Here is a 12,525-nt window from a genome sequence, read left to right as displayed (position 1 = left end):
AACAAAGGGTTATCTGACCTCCCAACTCTGTCTTTCCAAACAAGGTTTGCCATACATACCACTTTCTGGACACTTATGGTTTGAGAATTCGGCGACCTTTCCTTAAAAATCATGGAAGTTTGAATTTCAGTAAAAGGAGGGAAGATTGCCCATTATTAAAGACTGACTCTATTAATACCTGTTCCTATTAAATATGGTTAATGTGAGGGAGGTCACACTTTGTAGAGACTGAAGAAAGTCATTTAGTTCTTCTTGGAAAAAAAAATTGTTATAAGGTTAAATAGAGTTTATTCTCTTTTTAACAGGAATTTAGAGGAAACATTTCTGGGCTCTCTCAGGAACCCAGTGGTTAACTTGAATAGCTCCCTATCAGCAAAGTTTTCCTTACGTTGAAATCCAGCTCAATCCGTTATGCTTATGTGTTGGTAATGTAGTACATATTTAACAACACATAATGTCAGAACACACTTGGCTAGCCACTTATGGGGGACCCAAAAAGCACAATATGCAGCCCCTACCCTCAAGAAACCCACAGTCTATTCAAGAACATTTGTTTCTTCCTCTTGTATCCTCCTTCCAAATAGACAACAGCTAGTAATTGTTCTTTATATAATTACTCTTCCTAGATTTACAGATCTCACCATGACAGGGCGAATAGTAATTTGCCTTAGTGAAAAATAAATGTTTTCCTTGGAAAACAATTTAAACTTCAATCTGATAAATCATGCTCTCTTGAAGGAAGTGTCCTGCTTCGATTTTCCACGTCTCTTTCAGAAATAGGAGCTGGGGTACTTGTAAGTCTCTCTTCTGTCTTCATCTTTCCAAAGGTGCGACACAGTTGTATTTCTCTACAGAACGTGTCTTTTGGCAGAGAAAAAACAAATTCCACTTGAACTAGGAAGTGTCTTTCCAAATTGTACTTACATAAACTTCAGTTGGGTTAACTGTTAACTTAATGTGTAAATAACTCAGAGTGGGAGGAGATGGTGGGGACTTAACACCATAAAGCAGCAGTGGAAACTAATAGATGCAGCTCTGATGAAGTTCAGAAATATCCATTTCCTATATTTTAAAGAAAATTCTAAAGGGAAACCCAGGAGCCAGAAAAAAAATGCTGCAGAAGCAAATGTATGCAGATATTCATTCATTAATTCATTCAACAAATAAAGAAAAATTGAGGCCCCAAAGCTTATATTCTAGTGGGAAGAGGGAGATAGGTAATAAACAAAATAAGAAATAAATTGTTAATTTCAGATACTGACAATGTTAAAAGATCATTGATAGAAGACTGAGAGGCAGGCATGAGGTAATGCTATTCTAGGATGGCCAGGAAAAGCTCTCTCTGAGCTGAGAGGTAAATGAGAAGCCAGTCATCATGAGTTCCCTAGTAAAATTATCATAAAGTGTTGCTTCACCTCCCTTTAAATAAAAATAAATAACATTTGGGTCAGGAATCTACTCTTTTGGGATTGTGATATTGTGTGTGTGTGCATGCACACATGTGTGTCTTTGTAAAAGGCTCTTTGTAATTTATTCCTATTTAGTTGACACTCAGGGATCTAGGAGATGAGAGGCATGAGATAAGTAATGATAATTTTCTGTACTTATATGTAGGTCTATATAAAGTTAAATTAGGAAAGAACTCTCATATAGCACTAACTTTTTAGCTTAGATTGTCTCAGGTTATGTTTGCAATGTACTAAAATGCAAAGAAATATGGAACTTTCCTCAGAACTAAAGCAAAACTTGTCTTTAAAGCCTACAATTCTTACTTTTCTGTTTTCTGATTACAAATCAACAGTTCTATTAATTTTGCCTTACTGAAGTTCTACTATGTGCTGAGCATTTTATTAAGCATCTTAATGCATTTTCTTATTTTAGGTCTATGAGGTAGGCACAATTATTTGCATTGTACAGATGCAAAGACAACACAATAAATGATTTGACAAAGTATTCAAGATTCTAACACAGGCAGTCTAACATATATATTAATACATATCCAACTAATCCTTGTTCAGTTATTACTCAGCACAGATGTAAGTCTACTTATAGGTAAAAAATAGCCAGGCATAAGATTATTTTACTAGGCAATTCTATATGTATTCACGTATTTTTAAACGACAACCCAACAAAAATCTTTCAAACAAGTAATTTCCAGTTCAGTCAAAAACTGAACACCTAGCCATCTGAATAACAGAGAGTTTTATCTTTTCACCGGAGTATAGGCTAATGAAGGGGGCAAGCCATTTACACAATTAACAAATAAAATTCAAACATCTGCAGCAGAAGTATTTCCCAGTGCCCTGGGAGCTTAAAACGGAGGGGATTAGTTCTGCCGGGAAGATATTTGCTTTTACTAGTTATCGTCTCTCTGAAATCTAATACACGAGCACTAACAGATTCTGGTGTGAGTGAGTGTCAGGAACACAGAGCTATACATGCTCCAGAAATGGACTTTTCCTTTTTTATTCTAAGAGGTGACATTTAAAATTACATAGTAAATATATATGAATGAAATTGTGTAACAGTGGAATATGTTGTCCACCCAACTTTTCTTTGGATATTGCATTTAAACACTTATCACAGATTCTTTCCACTCCATAGTTTAAACAGAAATGTTATTTGGGTGACAATTTAAAGCATTTAAAGCATAGGAAAGAAAATGAAATCAGTACAAAATACTGAGAAAAGATACCTTTAAGGCAAAATAAAAACGGGAAGTGTAACAACCCAATTGCTAAATTGAAGGCTGAAAACATATGAAAATGTTGTAGAATTTGGGATCTGCTGTCCCATCAACACCAGTCCTGACTGGCAGGAGAAGAAGGAAAGAGAAAACAGAGCGATTAAGTTTAAACCCTCAAGGGCTACAAAATCAGATGAGTTGCTCTACTTTTTGTAGGCTTCTCTAATTTTCAAAAATCTTATTTAGAATCATAGAAGAATAGGCCCATGATAGGCATTTATAAATACTTCAGAAATTGAGTTTAATTACATATGTTACTCAGAAAGGAAGACAATGAGGATGCACAAATATTTCAAAGATAGGAACTGAAAAGAGAAAAGGAATCTTTCACTATAAAGAGAAAGAAATGACCAGGAACGAGGGAAAGACTGGAGAGGAGAAAGGAACTGGAAGAGATGCAGTATTTTATCTCTGGGGTGATTCTTAAACTCCCCTAGTCACTGAGGTTGTCATTCTTAAATGTTGATTACAAAGTACTAAATTGATTACAGATTGCAATATATATTGTGGGGAAGGAAGTGAAAATCACATCTTCAGAAGCTCAGTAACTGTCTCTATCACTTTAGCTTCAGCTTTTACCAGCTTTCTCTTCTCTACTTCAAAGGGGGGCAGCATTTTCCCATGTCCTCTGTATTCCTGCTCTATTTAAAGAATGTTTTCTCTCTGTTATTGTTTCTTTCAAATGTCTCTTCATATTTTACCTTGTCATTTAACCCTTTCTGATATTATTTTCCCACACTCAAAATCTCTCCTTGTACTTGATGCAGCCTGCCTTCACCCTTCTAAAAATACCTGTTTCTTTTTTATTACTCAGTGATGAGCCACCTAGATTCTCAGGTTTCGAAAGCAGCTCTATATTAAAATATTATTTAACAGGAAATATTTTTATGTTTATTATGAGTCTGAGTTGAAATCTTCATAAAAATGGCCAAACCAAAATCACCCACTGTGATGTGCAGAATGATAGATTTCTTTAAGGGATTTAGGGTGATGTTTTAATGTGCTGCAAATGACCTGGGGATCTTGCTAAAATGCAGATTCTGACTTTCAGGTCAAGAGTGGGGCCTGAGATTCCACATTTCTAATGAGCTGTCATGCTGATGAAATGTTCATGGGTCTTCTTTTAAGTAGCAAGGCTTTAGAATCATTTTCCACAAATACGCATATCATCTTATTCTTATAAAATTTGGAGATATACTTTAGTATATAAAATACACTACTGCATGACCATGGAAAGTAGGACTAATTCTGGTTTTCTTTCTCTCCGAAATATCTTCTCAACTATCTGTACTGGGAATATGGAGGACAGCTGCCCTAGAAGAGAGGTGCTGTTGAGGAGGACGTGCCCCTTGTGATGGGGGAAGTTGGGAAATAAATTAATTTGTGGGAGATTTTATGGGTGTGTTTTGTTTTTTTTCCCTGGAAGGGGATTTGATTTTAAAAGAACTAATATCCCTGAGAGACAGAAGGGAGTATTGGTGGTGGAGATGGCTGGCATTAGTGGTGAGATTGGAGGTACTGGTGCACAGGTGGTAATGTTGATGGTGCTGGTGGTAGTAATGGAAGAAGTGGTGTGGTGGTAATGGTGGTTGTGGTGTTAGTTATGGTGATGGTGGTAGTGCAATGGTGGCAGTGGAGATGGTTGTGGTGGTGGCAGCAATGGCAGTACCAGTAATGGAAGTAGCGATGATTTGATGGTGATTGTTCCTAGTAAGATAGTGATGGTGGTGGTTGTGCAGTTGTTCTGGTATTGCTGTTGGTGGGATGATGACAGTGGTGGTAATAGATATAATGGAAGCAATGGTGGTGACAGTGATAGTGATGAAGCTGCAGGTGGTAGTATTGATGTTTTTGGTATTTTGATTGTGCTGGTGGTGGTCATGTTGATAGTCATGGTAGGGGTAATAGTGTTGGAGATGGTGGTTGTACTAATCATAAAGTAATGGTGGTAGTGCTAATGGTTGTGATGGTGGCAGTGATTCTTGAGATGTGGGTAGAAGTGGTAGTTGTGGCATTAGTGGCAGTAATAGTGGTATTATCAATTTCCACTAAATAATAGAGCAGATGGGTTTTCAATCCTGCTTTAAGTCATCTCCCATCTTTCTATAGTTTGGCAAATTGTTTGTCTCTGAGCCTCAGTTTTCTCCTCTAAAAAGATATTGCTAAAAATTCTGAGGTAGGGCCGGGTGTGGTGGCTTATGCCTGTAATCCCAGCATTTTGTGTGCCCAAGGCGAGTGGATGATCTGGGGTCAGGAGTTCGAGACCAGCCTGGCCAAAATGGTGAAACCCCGTCTCTACTAAAAATACAAAAAGTAACTGGGTGTAGTGGAGCATGCCTGTAATCCCAGCTATTCAAGAGGCTGAGACAGGAGGATCACTTGAGCCTGGGAAGGCGGAGGTTGTAGTGAGCTGAGATTGTGTCATGGCACTCCAGCCTGGGCAGCAGAGTATGACTTTGTCTCCAAGGGGGTGAAAAATTATCAGCTGTGAGTATCACCTGAGCCCAGGAAGTCAAGGCTGCAAAGAGCCGTGTTCATACCACTGCACTCAAGCCTGGGTGACAGAATGAGACTCAGTCTAAACACACACACAAACACACACACACACACTATGAGTATGCTATGGGGATTAAATGAAATAAAGTATGTGAAGCTCTTAGCAAAGTTTAAACAAGTTCTATCAATAAATGATGATTATTTATTGGTGAAATTGCCTAACTCCATATTCACTTTTTTTTTTGGAGACAGGGTCTCACTGTGTCACCCAGGCTGGAGTGCAGTGGTGCCATTTCAGCTCACTGCAGCCTCAGCCTCCTGGGCTTAAGAGATCCTTCCACCTCAGCCTCTGGAGTAGCTGGGATTACAGGAGCATGCCACTATGCCAGGATAATTTGTGTGTGTGTGTGTGTGTGTGTTCTGTTTTTTGTTTTTGTTTTTGTTTATTTAGCAGAGACGAGGTTTCACCATTTTGCCTAGACTGATCTTAAACAAGTAAGCTCAAGGGATCCACCTGCCTTGGCCTCCCCGATTGCTAGAATTACAGGCATGAGCCACTGCTCCCAGCTTATCATTCTTAACTTGTAAGTGTCCAACAAGTGTGAATTTGGACATTTTTCTTTTGATTTAGTTTATGCTTTCTTTCTTTCTCTTCTGGACACATTCTCATTTGCTCAGAATGAGAAGTCATAGATTTCATATTGACCTTTGATGGTAAAATGAATAAAGGCAGTTCAATCACTATCCTATTTTAAGATTTCTTTATGTAATTTCAGCCTTTTAGAAATTGATACTTCTAGAATTTAATAATGTATTTTTTCTATCCAGAAATTTCAGCAATCATAAACTGGGAGGTCAGAGACAGTGTCTTTGTAAATGAATGTGGGTGACTTTCCCTACATTTTTATATTGCCTGTGATCCTCCCACAGTTCCATCATCCTCCTGCTCACCAAGTGAGTGCTCAGGAAATTCAAAAAAGCCATACAAAATCCCCTCCTTGAAAACTTTCAGTGACTCCATAGAAAATCCAAACTTGCTGGCCAGGCATCCAAGACCTTCCCAAGATGTATTCTAACAATCTCTGTAGCTAGTTTCTGCCCAGTTTTCTCTTTATCCTAACTTGTGTTTTGTCCAAACTAGGCTTTTCCCCCATTAGTAGAAATTACTTTAATTTATGAGGTGCTTACCATGTGCTAGATGCTGTGTTTAGCATTTTCACGCAGTGTCTTATTTGGTTTTCAACCTAGCACGGATCATGTTGTTATCCTTACCTTATAGACAATTAAAGCTTAGAGTACTTAAGTAATTGTATTACAGTCACAAAATAAATAAGGATTCAAACTCCTATATTTAGAGTTTACTCTTTCCAGGATCATGTGCTGTCTCTTTAAAGCTCTCTTGCTCACCTACTTCTGTGCCTTTGGTCATGGTGAGCTTCCATTATGGAAAGCACTCTTTCCTCTATTTGTTCTGTGAAATACTAAAAATCTTTCAAGGGTCCAATCAGATAGTACTGACTGCTTGGGTCTGAATTCTAGTTGTGAGATTTTGGAGAACTTTATCTCTATGTGCTTCAATTTCTTGGCTAAAAGTTAGAAATGGTAATAATTGTTTTGTATCGTATAGTTGATATGAGGAATAAATATACACAGATTCTTATAATAGATGCTGTACACATGTAAGCGTATGTGTACACACACACACATATACATTCAATCTTTATTTATAGCTGTACCTATGAAGAAGTTAGAACAGTTTGTGTACCAAGTATTATGTCAATGTTTATTATAAAAACAGAAGTTATCTTAGATATCTGGGAAAATCCTCTTAATTGGAAAATCCTCTTAAATCTGAAACTCAGAGAAGGTTTGCAAACTTGTCCTGGGGCACATAGTTGGTGGTACAGTCAACTCTGGAATTGAGAATTCTCACTTCCTGTAACAGAATGTTTCTTTACATCTTTACACTAGACTGCTCTGCCTTGTAAAACCTTTCTGTCTTGCCTCTGAACATTCTTGTTCTTTTTTCCTCTCTCACGAGGAACATTGCATTATAACTATTTGAGTATGTGTCTTACCATTCAAACTCAATTGCGAGGTCCTTACATGCAGGGTAGCTTTCTCATTCATCTTTGTTTTCCACACAATATTGATGCCCACAAATGTGCACTCACATAGCATTTCATGAATTGATCGAACATCTGCTATTACAATAATATGAACTGATTATTCATCTGCTAGAAATTGAAATTGAGGTGCTTTCACATCAATTTTCAGTCTTCTCAGCAGCTCTGAGGGATGGGTACAATTTTACAGAGGAGGCAAATGAGGTTTAAAGGTTCAGAGAGGAAATTACTGGAAGGTTAATTACACAGGTGTTTCAGAACCAATCAAAGCAAAATGGATCATTGGGTCATTTGCTCTTTGGAATAGCTATGCCTTTGTTGGCTTCTTTGAGCACAGATAAATAAGAACTTTTGGTCTATAATTTACTTTTAATTTCAACACCATGTCGATTTTCCTAATACTTTTTATTCTCATATGTGTTTTCTTTATTTAATCAAGTGTTTCAGGAACTTGAGTTATACATTTTTTTTCTGCTTTCAAAAGTAATGTTTGTTGTAGAATATTTAGAAAATAAAAAGAAAGAAATCACTCATAACTTAGAGATAAGCAACATCAACATTCTGGCTCTTCCTCGTAATTTTTTCATGTTAGAAATATTATTTGTATCTGCTTCTCTTTCTCTTATTTTAGATAATATTTAAATTGAGATTGTAATTTATTTTACAACTTATCTTTTCTATTCATCATCTAGAATCTAATTAATAAAAGTGCTATACTTAAAAATAGTATGAAATAAATCACTTCAAACCCAAGATGTTATATCTAAGGGCATATAAGTTAAGAAATTCAAAGAAATATAGAATGCTTGGTTTCCATGCACTGGGGTAACTCTTTTCAGATATTTCCCAGTCTGAAATCTATTTACTTCTAGCTGCAACTATAGCAGCACAAATAACAACTGAAACTGCTTTTGTGGTGGCACCTGTGTAGAGACAACTTCTGGCAGTATAGCTAAAGAGAATACGTTCTCCAGAGTAATAGGCATCAGCATTTAGAACAAAGCACATTGAACTTTTTAACTAGAATTAGGGGAATGCATGAGATAAAGTCTCTGTATAGTATTTTAGGTTTATACTTTGGACAGTTGTAGACAGAAGATTGATACTTCTTTACATTTTGTATAACCTTCCTAATGTAAGTAAATAATAGTTAATTCCCCAGAAGATCCCATGATGAACACAAGTGAGCAATGCAGAATGTGGATGAGGAGGGAGGAGATTCCACTGGACCAGAATATTGATGTTGGGTGGACCTGAGCATTTGCCTATTGCCTATCAAGTGAGGTCTAAGAGTTATGTCAGTATGAATTAGGTATGACTGACAGTAACAGAGGAGCTAAAAAGCCCCTCATAGTTTAATAATATGGAAGTTTATTTCTCTTTTCAAAAAGTTGATGGAGGTAGATATTTGAAGGATAATATGGCTAGTAGGATCTGTCTCTACTGAGTCCCCGAAAACCTGGATTCCTTCCAGCTCACTGCTCCTCCAGTTTTTGGGTGAAGCCCATGTCCTCATGAACAAAGATAGAATTCCAGTGACTGAAACCACATTTCCAGCAGCAGGAAAGCAATTTCACATTGCTTTCGTAGTGTGAAAGCAGTGTTGAGTAGTTGCAACAGAGACCTCAAATATTCGCTATCTCATCTTTTACAGAAAAAGTTTGCCAACTCATGCTCTGGAATTGAGACTATGTTTTCACAAATTTTGAATTAATCCATTCTTTTTTGTAATTGTCAGGTTGCTAGTTTGAACAAAATGGTTTTTATGAATTTGTATTACATTTGGATGGATCAAAAATAAGATTTAATACTATTTTGTGTATTATTACTTGGATAAGAAAGAGGAAGAAAGGATGGGGAGTGAGACTTAAAATGACACAGATTTATTTCTTAAAAAATTCTGAAGTAAATTGTGGCAAAATATTAGTGCCTATTAAATATTAGTGATGGACATGTGGAAGTCTGTTATTTCTGTATTTATTCTATATGTATGTAAAACTTCTATAATTAAATAATTTAAACAGTTTAAAAGAGAGATGATTATGGGTTCCCTTAAAAATAAAAACAGAACTGTAGTCAAGTTTCAAAGCCATTCCAATTTGGATGTCCAGAGGAAGCTCCTTACAGAATGGTGTGTGGAGAAGGTTGACTACTATTGTGGTGTGATATTTTTTGTGATTGAACCTCCAGAATCATATCAGCAGTTCCTGAGACTCTGCATGTCTGTAAAACGTGTCTGCCTCTGCTGTGTACTACAAAAAGAGCACCTGCATCCAAAACCAGAAAAGAAGGCAAATGTGTCCTAGAAAAGTAACAGACTGTGTTAGAATTGGTATATTTCTGAGATGAGAAATTTTGAAGTACTAAGAGCTTTCTACTTTTTGTTGGCATAAAATCTAGATCATTTACTCATAGTAAGATAAATTATTTAGGAAGACCAAAAGCCTTTAATATTTAAGTTTTTTTTAAAAATGGGTATTTGTAACCTATAAGCATATAGATATATAAGAAAAAATAACAACTCTCTAAATTATTTAAGATTTTCTCTCCTTAGAGACAATTGGTTATCTCACAATAGATTGAACCTTTCTGTATTAAAGAAGTAATGTTGCCATGCATTTAAGTAAGAAGAGAAATTTCAAAACCTTTAGCGCTGTAAAATGGTATCCAATCAGCCTCTAGCAACATACATAATCATAAGAAAGCTGCTCATCTGCCAAAATTGGACAGCTTTACCAAATGCAAGTTTAATTAACTGGAAAAAAATTAAATTTTAATAAATAATTAGGGTGATTATTAAGCATTATGGTGCACTTAAAATGTGTTGTGTAAACACTAGTGCGAATATCTTCCAAGTTTGATTTCCTACTCAATTTAAGTCATTATCTTTTGAGAATAAAGCTAAAGCAATGGGTAACTTTTTACGGAAAAGGAAAAATGTATAAAACAAGAAACAGCCTTTATTTGGATAACATGACAGTACATTTTACATCAATTCTCAAAAAGCAAGCACTTGCTTTGTACAAGGCAGAGTGTTATATACTGAAGATATAAAAATGGATAAAATATGGTCTAAGAACTCACAGACTAGTGGTAGAATGAGGATTAGAAATGTAAGTACCATACAGTAGATAAATGTTTTAATAGAGGTGTATCACAAGTGCTTTAAGAGCACCAAGGAGAGAGAGAATTCATTCTGATAGGAAGGACACAGCAGGTAACACAGATGTACACATACAGGTAATGTAAACAGGCAGAGAGAGAAGTAGAGAAGGCATCTCATGCAGAGGAAAGAGCACCAGGAAAGTCATCCAGGCACAAACTGCATACCTTGTTTGAAGAAATGTGAATTGCTTCATCTTGCCAGAATACAATTTTATGGGAAATAAATGACCAGAGGTGAAAACATAAAAGTGGTTAGGGACAGATTTTCATCAAAGGCTTTTAAGGAAGGAGTTAAGTATGGTCAGATCTGGGTTTTTTAAAACAAATCATCATCAGTAGAAGGGGAAGTAAATGGGAAGGATGAAAAGGATGAAGACCTTTATAAGGATATCCAATGGTCAGGGTGAGAGACAGGAGTCAGGATGGCTGATGTAAATCATTAGCAAAGATAATGAAAAAGAGGGTGTACATAAAAGGAAACTTGCAGAAGTAAATCCATTTGGTGATGACCAGGAGAAAGACAGAAAGAGAGAGAGAGAGAGAGAGAGAGAGGGAGAGAGAATGGGTATTAAAGGTAATGACATTACCAAGGTAGAGAGCATGTGAATTAGGAACAGGTAAGGGGAAGATACAGGTGTTTATTTTTCATGTTTGATGTCTTTGGGTTATTCATGCTGATTTGACATTCATGTGAGGATAACAGCATTCAGGTCTAGAATTCAGGGCAGAAGTGAGGCGAAGAGATGGACATTTGCTATTCCTTTGTAAATAAGTGATGACTGAGGCTGTGGAGTTAGGTAAATTATTCAATAATAAAGCATAAAACAAGATAAAATGAGCATATATGTAAAACTTTCTGATTGGTATGATACCTTAAATATATTTTTCTTTTTGAAGAAAGAAAATTGCTTTTTGAAGTTTTTCTTTTCATTCCTTGACAGAAATTTGGCTTGATTATTGACATTTTATCTCTCATTAATTATTATTTTTCTAAAAATTTTCCAATTAACAGAAGATTTTTAAAGGATGCATGGTGCCCTACTTAGTACTGTTTCATGGCCCTTCCTTTCTTTCTTACTTCTGGAAGCCCCCAGTTCTGTGATCAATTTCCCAATGTCTTTTATTGGCCTGTAGTTACCTGGGTAGGTAAGGAAGCCAAATTATAGCAAAATTTTGGGAAGACCGTCTAGCATGACCCTTTCACAATCAGTTATTTCTTTTATTACTAATTTTATGTGTATTAGGTTATCATACGATTTATACATAAGAATCATGTTACTTTTAAATAGCACATTTTCTTTAATAATGTAACAGTAGAAAAGTATATATATTTCAGTGAAATGGGAGATTAAAATCAATTCCTACCTTTCTGTTGCATTTTAACATTTTCCTTTTTATTACAGAACATTAATTATGTATGGAAATGGTTCAACAACTTTGTTGTCTTAGTTGCCTATTCCCTGTGAAATACTAGAAATGTGGGAAAGATTCTAGACAATTTTTACTTGTTACCATCTAACTCTGACTAATTCCTCCTAAATCAGTGTTTAAATAATTATCATATTTGATACTTATGGACCTAACTTAGCTAAAACTTCATGTATAAATTTTGAATTATTTGAATAATTTTTTTTGATAAATAGATAAATTTATGTCTATTTTAATTTAAGATTATCTAGCATTTAAAGCAATGATCATTCAATCCAAGTAGTCCTGTATTGGTTAGGATCAGATTTGACTAAATAAAATGGGAAAACCCAAAGTAAAAGGTTAACACACAAGGAAAGTCTTTACTCCTAGAGGTAGGGTCAGATTTGACCAAATAAAATGGGAAAACCCAAAGTGATGTGTTAACACACAAGGAAAGTCTTTACTCATTCCTAGGGGAGTCCAGAGGTAGGCAGTCTTCGGTGTTGTTGGCTCCAGGGTTATCAGAGATGCCATCTCCCTTTATCTTGCTGCTCTGCCATCTTTAGAGTTTTCAGAGGCAAC

This window comes from Piliocolobus tephrosceles, chromosome 8 (assembly GCF_002776525.5).
Source record: "Piliocolobus tephrosceles isolate RC106 chromosome 8, ASM277652v3, whole genome shotgun sequence".
Classification (NCBI taxonomy): Eukaryota; Metazoa; Chordata; class Mammalia; order Primates; family Cercopithecidae; genus Piliocolobus; species Piliocolobus tephrosceles.
This window is presented reverse-complemented; position numbering follows the sequence as displayed.